This window comes from Saccopteryx bilineata, chromosome 4 (assembly GCF_036850765.1).
Source record: "Saccopteryx bilineata isolate mSacBil1 chromosome 4, mSacBil1_pri_phased_curated, whole genome shotgun sequence".
In the NCBI taxonomy this organism is placed as follows: domain Eukaryota; kingdom Metazoa; phylum Chordata; class Mammalia; order Chiroptera; family Emballonuridae; genus Saccopteryx; species Saccopteryx bilineata.
This window is the reverse complement of record NC_089493.1, coordinates 89,713,210-89,731,083: the sequence shown is the minus strand read 5'-3', so window position 1 is coordinate 89,731,083 and position 17,874 is coordinate 89,713,210. Positions and strand designations below refer to the sequence as shown.

The window sequence follows — 17,874 nt, the reverse complement described above, 5'->3', positions numbered from 1 at the left end:
TTTAATAGCATAATCTATAGCCCATGTACAGCTCAGTACTGGTATTTATATTCTCATCAATGTAAAACAGGTTTCTAGCACTTTTTTATCAATAAATTGAAAATCTACACCCACTGAAAAACTAGATCTCACTTCCTCCTCCCCCAAGTTTCCGGCAGTGACCAATATTTCTTCTTTCTGTAAATTTGAATGCTGGAGATACCTCATATAAGTGGAACATACAGTTTCTGTCTTCTTGTGACTCGCTTGTTTGACTTAGCTTCATATCTCCAATTACCATTTTTCTAAGTTTCTCTAATATTCCATTGTATAAGTTTATACCACATATTCTTTTTCCGTTACTCTGTCTATGGACAATTGGGTTTCTTCCACTTCTTGGCTATCGTGAATAATGCTGCAGTGAACGTGGATATGTGAATGTCGCTTCAAAATCCTGCTTTCAATATTTTTGTATATACAAGTGGAAACGAGATTGCTGGGCCATATGGTAAGTCTATTTCTTATTTATAGAGAAACCTCTAAACTCTTTTCTACTGTAGCTACATCATTTTGCATTTTGACCAAGAAGGGAGTCCACCCAACTTCGGGGTTGCAAAGCCATAGATCCAGGGGCTGTGTGAGGAGATTAAGCCAGCTAGACTCTTCCCCTGCTCCTTCCCTTTTCTCTCTCTCTGGTTTAGCTTTACGATAACCATATGAGTGCCTCGGTTCTTTAGTCTATCCTCTTTTTCTCTGCCTCCTCAATATCTGCGGGAACAATTTTTTCCAGTACAAATAAGAACCTTATTCAACGTAAAACACCTATTTTAAGAATGTTGGTCCCTGTCACATCGGATACAACAATAATTTGTCAGAAATAGTTGAATGTCAACTTAGATAAATGTAGTCAAGTTGTCCATTAGAAATTCTAAAGCTCTGTCTTTCATAAATGAAATCACTGAAACTTTGGAAGGCACAATGAGCATGTCTGCTAGCTTCAGTCCCAGGAATGACTTCAGAGTTGGAGGCTTGGCTTCTTACAGAGTCACAGATGTGCCTAGAACAAAGCCACACCTTTAGAAAGTGCTCCCAGCCAAGAATTTGTGCACGGTAGCCCGGAAACATTTTCATTCCAATGGCACAACCGTAGAGGCAGATGGTCTGGAAAGATGTCTGAGAACACAAATGTCCAGCGGAATGGGAAGAATGGTACCCTCCTCCAGGTTGGGACCAGGAATTCATCTATTCTTCCCCTCAGTTTATTGAGCAACCTTATAATCTGTAGTGTTTTGAGCTCTGGTAAATTGCTTGCTCCAGTTTATTTTAGTTCTATTTCAGGAGTTTTGATCTGTTCTTTTATTTGGGACATGTTTCTTTGTCTCCTCATGTTGGCTGCCTATCTGTGCATTGAGCATATCTGCTATGTCTGCCAGACTTGGCAAGCTGGTCTTAGGTACTAGTGTTCCTGCAAAGCCCAGTGAAGTTCTGGTGTCTGCAAAGAGATCCCATTGAAAGTTCCATCAGTGGAGCAGTTTGAATGGTGCTTCCATTATCTGAAGCTGGCCACAGATTAGGTTTGTTCTGGAGTTCCTTGGCAAGGTTCTCTGGTACAGACCGAGGTCAGCCACTATCTGGGCCCAGCCCAGGATGAACTGGTAGGGGTTACAGTGTGATCTGTGGCTGATAGTACCCTGACTGGGCTCAAGGGCTTGCGGGATAAGTCACGATGCAACCCAAGGCCAGCAGCCATCAGTTCTGTGTCTGAAGCAACACAGTAGGAGGCTCAGGTCACATTGAGTGTGAGTGACGGAGGCTTTGCATGGATCCTTAAAGACGATACCTGGGCTTTCAGTAGCCCTTAATCTCACCCAGATTAGATCCTTGCTGAGTTGGCTGGGTAAGAGTTTCAGGGAGTTATCAGGGTGTGGCAAGTAGTGTTCCCAGGTTAATGCAGATTCATATTTGGTGCCCACCTTCAGGCTGTCTGAGGTGAGGGCTCACTCAGACAGCCTCATTCAGGGACAATGGTGGATTTTCCCTGAAGCCACACAATGCAGCTGCTCCCCAAATGTCTCTGTTGCCTTTAAAGCTGCTGGCCCTCTTCTAGAGCCTAGAGTGAGTGTCTTAGATTGTGATTCTGCTTGATGGCCTTTTGAGGGCATGCATGGATTTCCAGAAGCCTTCCACCCCACTGAGACTGAATCCCTGTCAATTTTCATAGTCAGGGACAGAACTGCTATGGAGAGTTCTGTCCCTGGTTAGAGCCCTCTGATGGAGAGGTTAATGTGGGACCAGAGTCTTCGTTCCCAGGAGCACCTCTGCAGCCAAGAGATCCTTTCTAATGCCCAACTGCTAATGGAAGTGTGGGACCAACTTGTTTCACCTCTCCTTCCCTCCTACCAGTTTAGTCCTGGCTTCTTCTTTATTTCCCTAGTTATAGGAGTCTGTTCAGTTTCTCTTCAGGTGGTTCTCTTGGTTGACTGTTCTGTAATTTAATTGTAGTATTGATATGGTCACAGAAAATGAGAGCATAGCATTCACCAGCTCCACCACCTTAACCAGAACCTCTGGAGAAATCTCCCTTAGTCTTCCATCCTCCATCACTTGATTATGCCTCTTAAGTGGCACCCTTGCTGGCCTGTTGTATCTATTGTCCCCAAGGAAACCATGTTGTAAGAATCATCTTCTACACCTCTGCAGACAGGCTGCACTCTTATGGTGCTGTTTTTATGGTTATTACTCCCACTATACTTCTACTGGCTATTTGCGGGCCTCTGCAATTCCCAAATTCTATCATCCCTTTGCTACTAGAAAGCCTCATTTTGTACAGTCACCTCCAGCACTAAGCTCTTTACCTGCATCTCAGGGTTGCTGCTGTCCCTTAACCAGAGCAGTTGTAGCCAGCCCTCCTTATATTTGTAGTTGGGTTTAGTGTTTCAAATTTATAGTCGACCCATAGCAGTATGTCTCCTTCTCTGGAGTTTATGATCTTTGATCCCACCGCAATAGTGCACTACAATTCAATTCTGAAGCTCAGTGTCCAGAGTTAGCACAACCCATGGGGAATAGGGAAAATTCCCTCATAATGTTACCCCGACAACAATACTAGCCTCACATTTGGGGGTTCCAGGCCACCTAGACTTTTGTCCAAAGAGCTACTTTAGGAACTTCCACAGTCCCATCAGGTTGGATATTTTGCTAAAATGACTCATAGTACTCAATAAAGTGCTACAATTATGATTAAGTTTATTAAAATAGTGAACTATAATTTGGAGTCTACAAAAAGGAGAGACACATAGGGCTAGAGCACTAGGTGCTTGAAAATTCCACGGGCAAACAGGCCAGTGCCTCTCCTCAAGGAGTCAGGACATGTCGTGTTCACCCAAATCGAAGTGTTTACCAACCAGAAGCTCGTCTGATCACTAAAGACCAGAGTGTTTATCAGGCTTTCATTACATAGGCAAGTGTGGAGGCCATGTTCCTGAATTCATTCTCTATTTCAACTTCTGTTTCTGGTTAACAGAGTGGCTCAAAGCACAACCTACTAAGAACAGTTGGTGTTTTGAGTGATCATTCTCCCCATCCAGAGTCCTGTTGTTAGCATGAGCTGAGAAGAGATACAAAGAGTCCTGAATAGAAATTGTGGGTAAAACCTCTCAGGTAGATATATCAAATTAGGAGGCTAATGACTTCAGTTGTACATTACTTAATCAGCACTAAATAATTTTATAAAACAGGGCAATACGGATTGGCTATTAGTGCGTGATCCACCCCAGAAAAGGGCAAAATACTTTACTTGCCTTTGATAGGTTACCAAATTGTTACAGCAAACAGCCTGCTGTGAGGCTTAAGGGAGGGAGGGGAGTCTGTCAATGTAACACAGGAGTTCCAGACCAGGTCTGTCTACCTGTCTCACAGATATTCTGGAAAAAAAAAAGAAAAAAGAAAAACACAAGGAACACCAGGTGGAGGAGAAAAGCTTTTACTAGTTATATCTGTCACGGGTGACAGGGCAGTCACACTTATAAAGCAGTCAGACAGTAGTGTCACAAAGCAGGGCAGGAAGCACACGTGCCGGGAGTCAGGGAACAGGTTTCCTGGAGGTCTCTCAGTGCTTGGCAGAACATGATGCATGTGCAGAAGCGGCCAGCTCAGGCGCAGCTCTTCTGCCGGAAAGTGGAAGGGCCATGTCCAGTATTAACCCTACAATCAGACAGTCTCCAAGGTGATGTATGAGAAACCATGTTCGTTCTGGACTGGTTCTAGCTCACGGGAATGTCAATGGTCACATCATAAAAGAGTCTCTCATCCACACTCCACCCCTTGTGACCAGGTTTTATACTCTCACATGCCTTTTCTTCAGCAAGGTGTCCTGAGTGGTCAGAGTCTTCAGCAGCAGAGGCGACTTTGCTCTGAAAAAAAAAAAGGCGACTTTGGAGACACATTCTACAACAACACGATAGACACATGCAAGAAAAAAAAATAAGAGGCAATCCCAGTATTATTAACAATTTTTCCATCATATCCACTGGGACTTGAACCACTGTGCTAACACAAATAAAGTGCTTAAGGCAGAGATTCTTTTGGGGCTGACTGTATATGTGTGTGTCTGTATATCTATGTCTGTGTCATTGTATGTGAGTTGATGTTTGCCTACTTGTATGTGTATGTGTGCATTATGTGTAACTGTGTGGGTATGTGTGTATGGTGTGTTTATATATGCATGTATGTTGCTTTGTATCTCTGTGTTAAGGGCATTAGACTGAGTTCACACAGACTTAAATCTCTACGGGCATAGGAGCTGACAGATTAAAAAGGAGGACCTGATGGAACAGCCAACAAGGGACAGGGCACAGGAAATAAGGTGAACAGAGAGGTTCAATTCTGGACAGGACTGGCTTTCCAGAGAGTGATCAGACAAGGAGGCTGGCATGAGGATGCTGGTGAGACAGAAGGCGTTAGCTAGTGTGTGGGCTGGTTCAAAAAAGAGAGTTACATGTTGGGGTGTAAAGAGGAAGAGGTTTATAACCCCGTGATGGAAGTGTGGCCAATGAAGATCAGGCTTGTGATGGAGAAAAGCTACGTTAACGTCAGTTTCAAGATTAGAACAGAATTTCCAGTTTTAGTTCTTTACAGGCTGAGACGTGCGCAGTTTTACTCCAAACTCGGTCTGTTCTGGCGGCGGCAGCATTTCTTGCTGTGTGTAGGCAAGATAATGTCGAACTTCGAACTTCAAGACATCCTTCAACCAAGCTTTCAACTTAGCCTGATGCCAACATCTGTGAGTACATAAAACGTTACAGAGGTCCTGGTGGGAGGCTGAAAGGCAGTTGGGCACAGGAAGCAGGTAGGGACAATGAGAGAGGGAGGAAAGACCTTGGTGTGTTCAGAGCCCAGTATAACCTAAGAATGAGCAGAGACTAGAAGCAGTTAGTCAAAAACTAGGAAGAGCTTGGAGGTATGCAAAGCCAGAAATACCTAGAAAATCTTTTCGTGTGGGGGAGTGGATTGATAGCCAGTAAGACCTGGTGTGAGAGAAGCCCCATGAATCTAGATGATGCAGACAATGAGGAGGTAGATGTAGAGGGCCAGAAAGAGCGTGGAGTGCGTGGAACCCATAAGAATCAAGAAATATGGGTACAGATTTGGATCAAAACCAGAAAATCTTAGAGTGTGGGGAGCTCAAAAGAACCTAGAAAATGAGAAGGAGATAATGGATGAGGTGAGGGGAAAGAGGATTACGAGAGGGGAAGGAACCTAGATTAAGGGGGATAAATCTCGAAAGTAGGAATATATTTTCAGGGGTTGAGGCTACTTGTCCACACTTGTTTATCTATGCAATATGCCGCATCAATTGTTTCCCCTGCTGTTTAAACTGTAGGTTTAACAGGACCCTATACAATGGCATAGAGGCTTGTCAAAGTTCACCCTTTCCCAAATGAGGTTTGTCTATCGACTCGTGGGGGATCTTTCGCAGCACAGAGCTTCCTCTACCCTCTCTCCCTACCATATTTGGTCTTTTGTAGACTTCCTGCCCTCATCATGGGCCCTATTCCTTGAACTGACTGCCACTGGCTATTTAATATCTACTCCCCCCCTCAAAGCCAGACATGCCCACGCCAGAATGTGTAAAAAGGGCGTCGGCCCCTGCTTTTCATACTGAAGCAAGAGGGTTTTGTAGTTTTTCTTGGGGGAGTGTAGTTTTTCTTGGGGGGGATAGAGGGGATGACTCCCGCATGTGTCCTGACCAGGATATACCCGGCAACTCTCATCATGGACCGATGCTCAAATCAACTGAGCTATTCTCAGTGTCTGAGGCCTACACTCAGACCAACAGAGCTTTCCTCAGTGCCCAGGGCAATGCTGGGACCAATTCAGCTACTGGCTGCAAGAGGGGAAGAGAGAGAAGGGGGAGAGAAGTAGACAGTCACTTCACATGTGTGCCCTGACTGGGGATCAAATCCCGATGTCCTCACGCTGGGTTGATGCTATTTCCAATGAGCCAACTAGCCAGGGCTTGCAGGAGGTTTTCAAAGTCTCCTCAGGACTCAATTCAGGAATTTTACCAGTGAACCGCCTCATACCCCTTGCCAGCCACAGCTCCAGCACCTCTGCTCCATGGAGATGTCCTCCCCACTCCTCATGGGTTCCCTCCATATTGAGACCCCTCCCCTGATCAGAACCCATGTCAGAGACTCACCTCAAAATGAGAAGATAGTCTCCAAAGAACCAGCCCTGAGATCACATTCCAGTGGGCAATCCTTCCTTCTACCGGTTTCAAGTTTATCTTTTTCGTCAGGGAAGTGGAGTTTGTATGCGATGAAAACAAAGTTCAGGATGAAAGTAGCACACCAGTAGTGATGAAACCTCTGTTGAGTAATCAGTCCAGGAATCCAAGACGGGGGCTGTGTGTCTTCCTTTAGATGATTGCTATAAGCTATGGGATTTATATTTACTAATGAAGCAAAAATCTCCTCGTTAAAATTCCTACGATATATCATCCTAAAAATACTATGAAAAGGAATCGTATAAAAATTCAGATATTTTTGTGTAGCTAGAAGGTAGAGTCATAAGCAGAAATGAGAAACCACAACCCCTTCCGATTGTTAACGCTTTCTCTTTCTAAATTAATACGTGAGCTTATTTTCCAAACCTTCCATGCCCGCAGATGAAACTATCATTCCAAGTGTAACTATCAGTATCTCTTCTATTAGATATGGACATAGTAGGTCTAGAAAAGGCATGACTGACCCTGGTACACACTCCATTAATATAGGTCTTGCAAACTTCCATAACTTAGCCCTGAAATAGGTGGCAGCATATTTCAAGACCTTGTCCTTGGTAGGCAAAAGTGAAAGAAGCGAACCCATGTTGCAAATCTGGGGGAGGACAAAACAGCGAAGTCTCTTTTCTCTGCAATGCCTGTTCAAGTTATGGCCTCAGTAATGGCGAACCCTTTTATAAAAACTGCCCACTTTTGCTGAAAGTGGGCCAATCACAGCGCCGTTTGGTTCTCTGCTGCCACTCACCATGAAAACTGGAACGCCCATATAATAATGTTTGCCACCACAGAGCTATGACATCACTTCCAGAGGTGGGACTTTAAAAAGCGGAATTATGGGATATGCCTCACCCTTCACAGGAAGTCCTGATCAGTCAGCATGTGACAGCACAACTTCCTTCTAGGTCCATGATGTGGAACCTTTTTATAAAAAACCCCACTTTTGCAGTGCTAATCAACCTGGTCCCTCCCATCCACTAGTGGGTGTTTCAGCTTTTATGGTGGGCAGTAGCAGAGCAACCAAACGGCACCGCGATTTGCCAACCTTCAAAGCTGGAACAACCACTAGTGGGCGGGAGGGACCAGGTCCATCAGCACTGCAAAAGTAGGCGATTTTTTTTTTTTCAGAATATTTAGTTTTTTTTATTTGATAGGCACGAAATACTATTCTATGGTAGTTTTTTTTATTATTAATTTTAATGCAGTGACATTGATAAATCAGGGTACATATGTGCTGAGAAAACATCTCCAGATTATTTTGACCTTTAATTATGCTGCATACCCCTCACTCAAAGTCAAATCGTCCTCTGTCACCTTCTATCTGGTTTTCTTTGTACCCCTACCCTCCCCCCACTCCCTCCTTCTCCTTTTCGCCCCCTCCCCACCCCTCCACCCCACTCCCTGTTACCATCTCATTCTTGTTCATGTCTCTGAGTCTCATTTTTATTTCCCATCTATGCATGGGTTCATATAGTTCTTAGTTTTTTGTGATTTGCTTATTTCACTCCGTATAATGTTATCAAGGTCCATCCATGTTATTGTAAATGATCCGATGTCATCATTTCTTATGGCTTAGTAGTATTCCATAGTATATATGTACCAAATCTTTTTAATCCACTCGTCCTCTGACGGACACTTGGGCTGTTTCCAGATCTTCGCTATTGTGAACAATGCTGCTATAAACATGGGGGTGCATTTCTCCTTCTGGAACCGTTCTATGGTGTTCTTAGGGTATATTCCTAAAAGTGGGATGGCTGGCTCAAAAGGCAGTTCGATTTTCAGTTTTTTGAGGAATCTTCATACTGTTTTCCACAGAGGTTGCACCAGTCTGCATTCCCATCAGCAGTGCAGGAGGGTTCCCTTTTCTCCACATCCTCACCAGCACTTATTCTGTGTTGTTTTGTCGATGAGCACCATTCTGACCGCTGTAAGGTGGTATCTCATTATCGTTTTAATTTGCATTTCTCTAATGATTAGTGATGTTGAGCATTTTTTCATATTTCTATTGGCGATCTGTATATCCTCTTTGGAGAAGTGTCTATTCATTTCTTTTGCCCATGTTTTGATTGGATTGTTTGTCTTTCTGGTGTTGAGATTTACAAGTTCTTTCTAAATTTTGGTAATTAAGCCCTTATCAGACATACTGTCAAATATGTTCTCCCATTTTGTAGTTTGTCTTTTATTCTGTTCTTCTTGTCTTTGGCTTTGCAAAAGCTTTTTAGTTTGATATAGTCCCATTTGTTTATCCTGTCTTTTATTTCCCTTGCCCGTGGAGATAAATCAGCAAATATATTGCTGCGAGAGATGTCGGAAAGCTTACTACCTATGTTTTCTTCTAAGATGCTTATGGTTTCAAGCCTTACATTTAAGTCTTTTATCTATTTTGAGTTTATTTTTGTGAATGGTGTAAGCTGGTGATCTAGTTCATTTTTTTGCAGGTTGCTGTCCAATTTTCCCAACACCATTTGTTGAAGAGGCTGTCTTTACTCCAATGTATGCTTTTATCTCCTTTGTCAAATATCAGTTGTCCATACAACTGTGGGTTTATTTCTGGGTTCTCCGTTCTGTTCCATTGATCTATGTGCCTGTTCTTATGCCAGTACCAGGCTGTTTTTTGTACAATGGCCTTGTAGTATAGTTTAATATCAGGAAGTGTGATACCTCCCCTTTTTTTCTTCTTTTTTAAGATTGTTGAGGCTATTCGTGTTCTCTTTTGGTTCCATATAAATTTTTGAAATATGTGATATATATTTATAAAGTATATCATTGGTATTTTAATTGGTATTGCATTGAATTTATAAATTACTTTGGGTAATATAGACATTGTAATGATGTTTATTCTTCCTAACCATGAGCATGGTATATGCTTCCACTTGTTTGTATCTTCCTTGATTTCTTTTATCAATGCTTTATAATTTTCCGAGTACAAGTCTTTAGTCTCCTTGGTTAAATGTACTCCTAGGTACTTTATTTTTTTATTGTAATAGTGAAGGGGATTGTTTCCTTAATTTCTCTTTCTGACTGTTTATTGTTGGTGTATAAAAATGCCTCTGATTTCTGAGTATTAATTTTATATCCTGCCACCTTGCTGAATTCATTTATCAGGCCCAGTAGTTTTTTGACTGAGACTTTAGGGTTTTCTATATACAATATCATATCATCTGCAAATAATGATAGCTTTACTTCTTCTTTTCCAACTTGAATGCCTTTTATTTCTTCTTCTTGTCTGATTGCTGTGGCTAGGACTTCCAGGACTATGTTGAGTAAGAGTGGTGAAAGGGGGCACCCCTGCCTTGTTCCTGATCTTAAGGGGATTGCTTTTAATTTTTGCCCATTGAGTATGATGTTGGCTGTGGGTTTGTCATAGATGGCTTTTATCATGTTGAGGTATGTTCCCTGTATTCCCACTTTGCTGAGAGTTTTGATCATGAATGGGTGCTGGATTTTATCAAATGCTTTTTCTGCATCTATTGAAATTATCATGTGGTTTTTCTCCTTCCTGTTGTTTATGTGATAAATCACATTGATTGATTTGCAAATATTGTACCAGCCTTGCCTCCCCAGAATAAATCCCAATTGATCATGGTGTATGATTATTTTTATATATTGCTGGATCCAGTTTGCTAATATTTTGTTGAGGATTTTAGCATCTAAATTCATCAGGGATATTGGCCTATAATTTTCTTTCTTTGTGTTGTCTTTGCCTGGTTTTGGAATCCAAATTATGCTCGCCTCATAAAAGTCTTCCTTCCTCTTGAACTTTTTGAAATAGCTTGAGAAGGATAGAAGTTAGTTCTTCCTTGAATATTTGGTAGAATTCACTTGTGAAGCCATCAAGCCGAGGACTTTTCTTTTTGGGGAGCTTTTTGATAACTGTTTCGATCTCCTTTGTTGTAATCGGTCTGTTTAGGTTTTCTGATTCTTCCAGATTGATTTTTGTGAGATTGTACATTTCAAGAAATGTGTCCATTTCATCTAGGTTGTCTAGTTTTTTGGCGTACAGTTCTTCATAGTATTTTCTTACAATCCTTTGTATTTCTGTTGTGTCAGTTGTTATTTCTCCCCTCTCATTTCCAATTTTATTTATTTGAGTCCTCTCTCTCTTTTTCTTGGTGAGTCTAGTTAAAGGTTCATCAATCTTGTTTACCTTTTCAAAAAATCAGTTCCTAGTTTCATTGATCCTCTGTATTGTTTCTTTAGTCTCTATGTCATTTATTTCTGCTCTGATCTTTATTATTTCCTTCCTTCTACTACATTTAGGCTTTACTTGTTCTTTTTCTAGTTCTTTTAGATGCAGGGTTAAGTAGTTTATTTGAGCTTTTTCTAGCTTCTTAAAGTGTGCCTGTAGTGCTATGAACTTCCCTCTCAGTACTGCTTTTGCTGTGTTCCATCAATTTTGAGTTGTTGTATGCTCATTGTCATTCATTTCTAGGAATTTTTAAATTTCTTCTTTGATCTCATTCTTAATCCATTTGTTATTTAACAACCTACTATTTGGTTTCCATGTGTTTGAGAATTTTTGAGCTTTTCTATTATGGTTGATTTCTAGTTTCATGCCATTGTGATCAGAGAAAGTGCTTGATATGATTTCAATATTCTTAAATTTGTTGAGATCACTTTTATGCCCTAACATGTGGTCAATCCTAGAGAATGTACCATGAGCACTTGAAAAGAATGTATATTCTGCTGCTTTCGGGTGAAAGGTTCTGTAGATATCTATTAAATCGAGTTGATCTAGTGTGTCCTTTAAGTCTGCTGTTTCTTTGTTAATTTTCCTTCTAGAGGATCTATCTAGTGATGTTAGTGGGGTATTAAAATCCCCTATTATTATAGTGTTGTAGTTGATCTCGCTCTTTATATCCATCAAAGTCTTCTTTATATATTTAGGTGCTCCTATATTAGGTGTGTAGATATTTATAACAGTTATATCTTCCTGTTGGATTGCTCCCTTTATCATTATGTAGTGGCCTTCTTTATCTCTTACTATAGTCTTTGTTTTAAAGTCCATTTTGTCTGATATAAGTATTGCTACCCCAGCTTTTTTTTTATTTCCATTTGCATGAATTTTTTTTTCCATCCTTTTACCTTCAACCTATGTGCATCTTTTGTTTTAAGGTGTGTCTCTTGTAGACAGCATAAATATGGGTCCTGTTTTCTTATCCATGCAGCTACCCAATGTATTTTGATTGGATCATTTAATCCATTTACATTTAAGATTATTATTGATATGTAGTTGTTTATTGCCATTTTATTCTTTAAAGCTGTATTCCTCTTTTGCTATATTCTTTTCCCACTTTGATCTGTTTACACCATGCCCCTTAACATTTCCTGCACCATTGGTTTGGTTGTAATGAATTCCTTGAGTTTTTTTGTCTGGGAAATTTTTTATTTCTCCTTCAATTTTAAATGATAGCCTTGCTGGATAAAGTAGTCTTGGTTGTAGGTTCTTGTTCTGCATTATTTTGAATATTTCTTGCCATTCCCTTCTGGCTTCAAGTGTTTCTGTTGAGAAGTCTGATGTCATTCTTATGGGGGCTCCTTTGTAGGTGATAGCCCTTTTTTCTCTCACAGCTTTTAATATTTTCTCTTTATCACTTAGCTTTGGTAATTTAATTATGATGTGTCTTGGTGTAGGTTTCTTTGGGTTTCTTTTTAGTGGAGTTCTCTGTGCTTCTTGAATTTGTGAGTTTCTCCTGCATTAATTTAGGGAAGTTTTCAGCTATGATATGATTGAGTAAAGCCTCTATTCCTTGTTCTTTCTCTTCGTCTTCAGGAACCCCTATCATGTGAATATTATTTCTCTTTATGTTGTCAAAGAGCTCTCTAAGAGTTTCCTCAGACTTTTTGAGTCCTTTTCTTTCTTCTTCTCTTCTTTCATGCCTTCATTCCAGTTGTCCTCCAACTCGCTGATTTGATCCTCAGCTCTATACATCCTGTTTTTAATTCCTTCCATTGTGTTCTTCATTTCTGATATTGTATTTGTCATCTCCAACTGATTCTTTTTTAATATTTCAATATCCTTTTTTATACTTGCTATTTCTTTATTTAGGTGTTCGTGATGACCACCCATTGTTGTTCTAAGATCCCTAGGCATCCTTATAATCATTATTTTAAATTTCACATCTGGAAGCTTGATTATTTCCATATCACTCAGTTCATCTCCTGAAGGTTTTTCTTGTGGTTTCATTTGGATTGCACTTCTTTGTCTTCTAATTGTGTCTGGGTGTCTGGGTGTTTTCTTTGTAGAGCTGGTTGAGTCTAGGCTTGGTGCTGTCTGCCTCTCGTTTTTACTTGTGTTGTTTCTAGGTATTCTTGAGTTGGCATCAGCTATTATTTGTAATCCACTTTAGGATTTGGGCCACTTTGAAGTCTTGATTTTTTTGTTTTCTTAACAGGTAATTGTCTTGTTTACTGATCTCAGCAGGGGGTTTATTTGAAACTGTATCCAGGAATGCGGTGGGTGTGACCTGAGGCTCTGAAGTCCTCTTCTGCCAGTTAATCTCTCTGGGGGTGGGTTGGTTTCTGAGCTTCAGTAGGGGGAGGTGTATCTCAGATCTCCATGGAGACCTGAGTTACTGCCCCTCCTCCCCGCTTCTTGTTTTCAGCTGTGTCTTGTTGCGCTGATTGGAGCTGGAGAGATGTCTGTATCTCTGTGACCTGGAAGTACTTTTGTATTTTGCTCTGTGGAAGGATCAGCCCCTCCCCCAGTTATGACCACCTCCAGCACTGAATGAGTCAGCTTTTTATTTCATCACCTATATTCCTCTCCCCCTCACCATCCGTCTCTCTCTCCTTTCTTTTTGAAAGACAAGCGGGCCTTTTCAACACACCTCGTTCCCTGGTCTCCAGGCAAGTGGCTGTGAGCAGTATGCACTGCTCTTTTCCTTGGAGTGAGAGCCCAGCCTCACCACCACCCCCCTCTGTTCCTGTAAGCATGGGAGATTCAGGCGCTCCCTACAAAGTCTGTTGTGGCTTCATCTTTGCTCCTTGGTTTTTGAAAGCTGTTCTTGTAGTCTAGATTTGGTTTTTCATGCTGATTGTTCATAAATTAGTTTATAATCCAGTTCGGTGGTGTGAGCTGGGAGTCTGTGCATCTGCCTAATCCGCTGCCATCTTCAGGTCTCCGCTTCAGGAAGTCTTCAAAAGTGGGCGATTTTTATTTTAAAAAAAAGGTTCGCCATCACGGTTCTAGGTCATGGCATTTGAGTGGTACCCTGAGGACTACAAATACAAATGTTTGCAGGGGTAAGAGGCAACAGGCATCTCCATCAGTACTTGTAAACAAGAGATTAGTTAAAATAGGGACATTTATTATTATGAGTTGTAACCAAGGAACTGGCTGGGTACCCAGATTCATGTGTGATCTGAGGTTACTTACATCAACTGGCTCAGTGGCCACAATGACTAGCAGTACAAACGCCACAGGGAATGAGAGGCAACGGAAGGCTTCTATAGTGCAGGAGGAGGATAGTGCAGTTCCCCTGCAGGAACAGCATTTGTTCTGTATAAAGAGTAAACATGTGCACCTAGTGTTAGTGCTCTGGTGGGCCAAAAGTGGGTCCCCAAAAAGCCAGACATTTTCCCCACCAGCTGAAGCCTGATGCTTTCTAGAGACCAGGAAGGGCATAGCAATGCCACAGCCTGACTACTAACATAATCCTATTTCAATATGCACTTTCCCTTTGTCCCTTAAAAAAAAACAGAATCACATGAATTTTAATAATAATTGTCATAACCCCAACAGACTGTTTATTGTAACTACTCCTTAGAAGCCTTCAGCATTCGCCCTCAAATGGAGCAGAGATCCTGGCTGCTGTCAGCTATCTCAAGGCCTCACCGCAGGTTCACTACCCAGTGCCCTACCTGGGCACCCACCCAAGGGATTTGTGTTCTCACATATGTGCATGCTTTGATGTTTTCACAAACTTGGAGTGCTGGTCAGAATGATAGTTAATAAACAAGACACAGGAGTTGAGAAATCGCTTGTACCATGCAGGTTGTCTTGCTTTTATGCCTGCTCCTGTGCTTAGTGAGCAACGGGTGGAATCTTAGGGAACAAGCCCCAGAGGTCGAGGGTTGAACCTTGATGTGGACAGCAGGGTTGTCACAAAGGAAAGAGGTCCTGTGGAGGGTCCAGTTAAGCAGTTTTAAAGCTGGGAAGAAGTTTGGTGTGGTGCATGTGACTGAGGATTAAGAGGATCTGCTAGTACCATGACGATAGCTTTCTTGGGAGGATTTAGGATGAGATTTAAGAGGCTGAATAGGTACAGAGCTAACTTTTAAGGGGGGGAGCAACTGAAATTGCAGTGATGAGGTTGAAGTTATCATTTTTCTGGAATGAAATGAGTTCAGGGTTGCAATATGGAGAATGGAGGGAAGGTCAAGTTTTAAAGACTCATATTAGAGGGAGCTCTACCTGCAAAGGGCATAAGGGACATGGGACAGAAACCAAGTGGGAAGGGAGATGTGCATCCAGTTGGGGACCTGTGAGTCTGGACAGTGATGAAGATTTGTAGGACTGAGGACACTATGAACATAGAAATCTTGAGTCAGCATGGGACTGTAAGTTTGATTTAGACTAGAAAAGGGGCTTGGGATTGCAGTCTGTGGGAAAGCAGTGACCACAGAGTAGGCAACAAAGTCCACAGCAAGCAGTTTCCAAAGTGAGTGCCAAAGTTTCACAAAGTCTACCTGTGACCAGGTTGATGTTCAGCTTGCTTTAAAGTGTGGTCTGGAGTTGGACATTTTCAGCATCTCTTACAGTGCCCTACAGAAAAGCTAAAATTTACCCTTCTTGCCTAAGGCCTTCTCAAGTCTAGTCCAGAAGCTAGCAACGTCTCAGGGATTGGTGCATGAGTGTGGAAGGCTGAAAAAGAGTTTTGTCAGGTGGGAAAGTGGCAGATGGGTCAGGAATTGAGGTGAAGATGTATGTGGGAGTATGTGCCCCCTCTTCCTTCTAGCTGACTAGTCAGAGTGGACTCCTGTAAATTTACAGGTGAAAGCTGTGTGACAGGTCACAGTGCTGGAGTGCAAGGCACCAATGGTTTTGGCCACCTGTCCTTGTCTAATGCGAGCTATATCACTTGCTTCTGTGATGTATTCCCACGTGACTGTATGTTGTGAGTGTGATAGAACACAAGTCATGATGAGAAGCCTGGCTACCCATTTTTAGACACATGTATCTCTCTTGCCGCCTAGTAGCAGATCAGGAGCTGTTGCTCTATTGCTGCAGAAAATGTAGGTATCCTTCAGAAAAATGAGAGTCTGTAGATAATTGTCTTATTATGTTTGGCTGAAAGCTTTACAAAGTATCATTCTCCTTTTAACATGGATTAGACAGAGGAGCAAGTACAATACCATGTCCATTACTCTGTAGGGTGCATTCCGCATGGTTCAGACTTTTGGAGACATGCAAGCCTCATAGAGGTAGCACACTTCTCAGGTGGCAGAAGTGGATGGCCCTACAGGCCATGGAGCTCTCACACTTTACTTCAATGGCTGATCACTGGAGCTGATACTGTCAGTGGCATCAATCTTAACAGTGGATATCATTGTTCTCACTGATGTTATCATCAAATAAGACACAGACCATAACATGTTGTCATCAATATAATGGACATGTGATGTCCTGCAGGTTATCCAGAATGCTGTGGGCTACACAGGAAGAGATTGAGTGACTGTGGATGCATACTGTTGTTGGTTCCATGTAACACACACCGTTGCTAAACCACATCCTCTGGAGTTTTGAAAAGCGTATGTTTCAGATCTAAAGCTGCATGGCACATATGTGAGTGTGTTATTGCCTGCTTTAATCATGATACATTTGTCACAGCAGCTATGATTTTTGCTAAAGTAGGTTATATTTGTAGTAATGCACTGTTATCTGCTGTTATCCAATGGATTTGGGGGACACTAGACTGTGAGTTATATGGAGATATAAAACCATGACCCCTGTATCCTTCACATTGATGGTGGCCCTAATCTGTGCCATTTGCCAGGAGGTCATATATATATTTTGCTTTTCCTGAATTGTCAGTGAAGGGGAGAGATAGATTTGGATGTCTCTGTTAAACATAATTTGTCTTTCCTATGATAAATAGCTTTTACTTACAGGTGAAAAACCACTGTGAGGATCCTCCTTCCTGCTCTATGTAGTCATTCTTATCCTACCCTGGAGCTTGGAAAATCACCACTGGATGGGTCCACAGATCTACTGAGGCCAAAGAGAGATCAATCAACATGGCTAAGGAAGCCTTGAATTTCCTGACCCCATGTGCCAATATTTTAAACAGGGGCTGTGGTGATGCTTTGAGTCCTCAAGTATTTTTCCATCTTACGTTCAATGTCCATGAGCTCTTGACAGGTCAGTGTAGTCTTTCCTCCCACACAGCCAGTTACACAAATATTGTGTTCATAGGCCCCTCTGAGATGGACTGGAGATCACATGGTATATACTTCCTTCAGTGTTGTAGGCACCCACCTCATAGAATTGGACATCTTTATCAGACAGTAGTCTGGTGGTGAGGATTTCGCAGGCCTTAACTTGATAAAGGATCATGACTTTGTAGAAGCAGATCATCTCAGATTTCTGCTGCTCCATTATTTGTCTCTTAATTACATCTATTAAGCAAGAACTTTCTGGCCTTTCATACCTTTAGTTCCTAAGGATATCACATTCTAGAATTCATCTTTTATATCTCTGCAAACCAGGCTGTCTGTTGACAATACAGTACAATACATTATAGTGCTATCTATAATGTAATTATGTCTATCTCGCTTCTGGGAGCTAAGTGCTGGCCTCTGCCAATCCCAGATTCTATCACCTTCTTGCTAGTACTTGGCCTTGCACTGTAACATCTCCTCCTCTTCTGAGCTCTGACTTCTGGAGATGAACCTTCACTTGCATTTCAGTGGGGCTGGAGTCCCTTAACAAACGCTACAGTACCGGTTCATCCTGAGCATCCTAGCTGGTTGGTGGTTTTCTGACTTTTATAGAAAACTTACCTAAGCATACTCAGTTCTCTGAAGGTTATGATCTTTGACTCCACTATAATACAAATGAATTCTGACCTTAACCAGTCAGACTCAGTGCAAAGTCTACTGGTTGAGAGCAA

The 17,874-nt window shown here is 41.7% G+C and overlaps 1 long non-coding RNA gene across 1 annotated transcript; it reads left to right on the top strand.

The window, feature by feature from the left end:
• The first annotated feature begins 224 nt into the window (after positions 1 to 224).
• On the top strand, positions 225 to 17,003 carry LOC136335120 (uncharacterized). The gene is made up of 4 exons (XR_010731270.1): positions 225 to 487; positions 5,106 to 5,260; positions 16,395 to 16,547; positions 16,874 to 17,003. It is a non-coding gene; the product is annotated as an uncharacterized lncRNA (long non-coding RNA).
• The last annotated feature ends 871 nt before the right edge of the window (positions 17,004 to 17,874 follow it).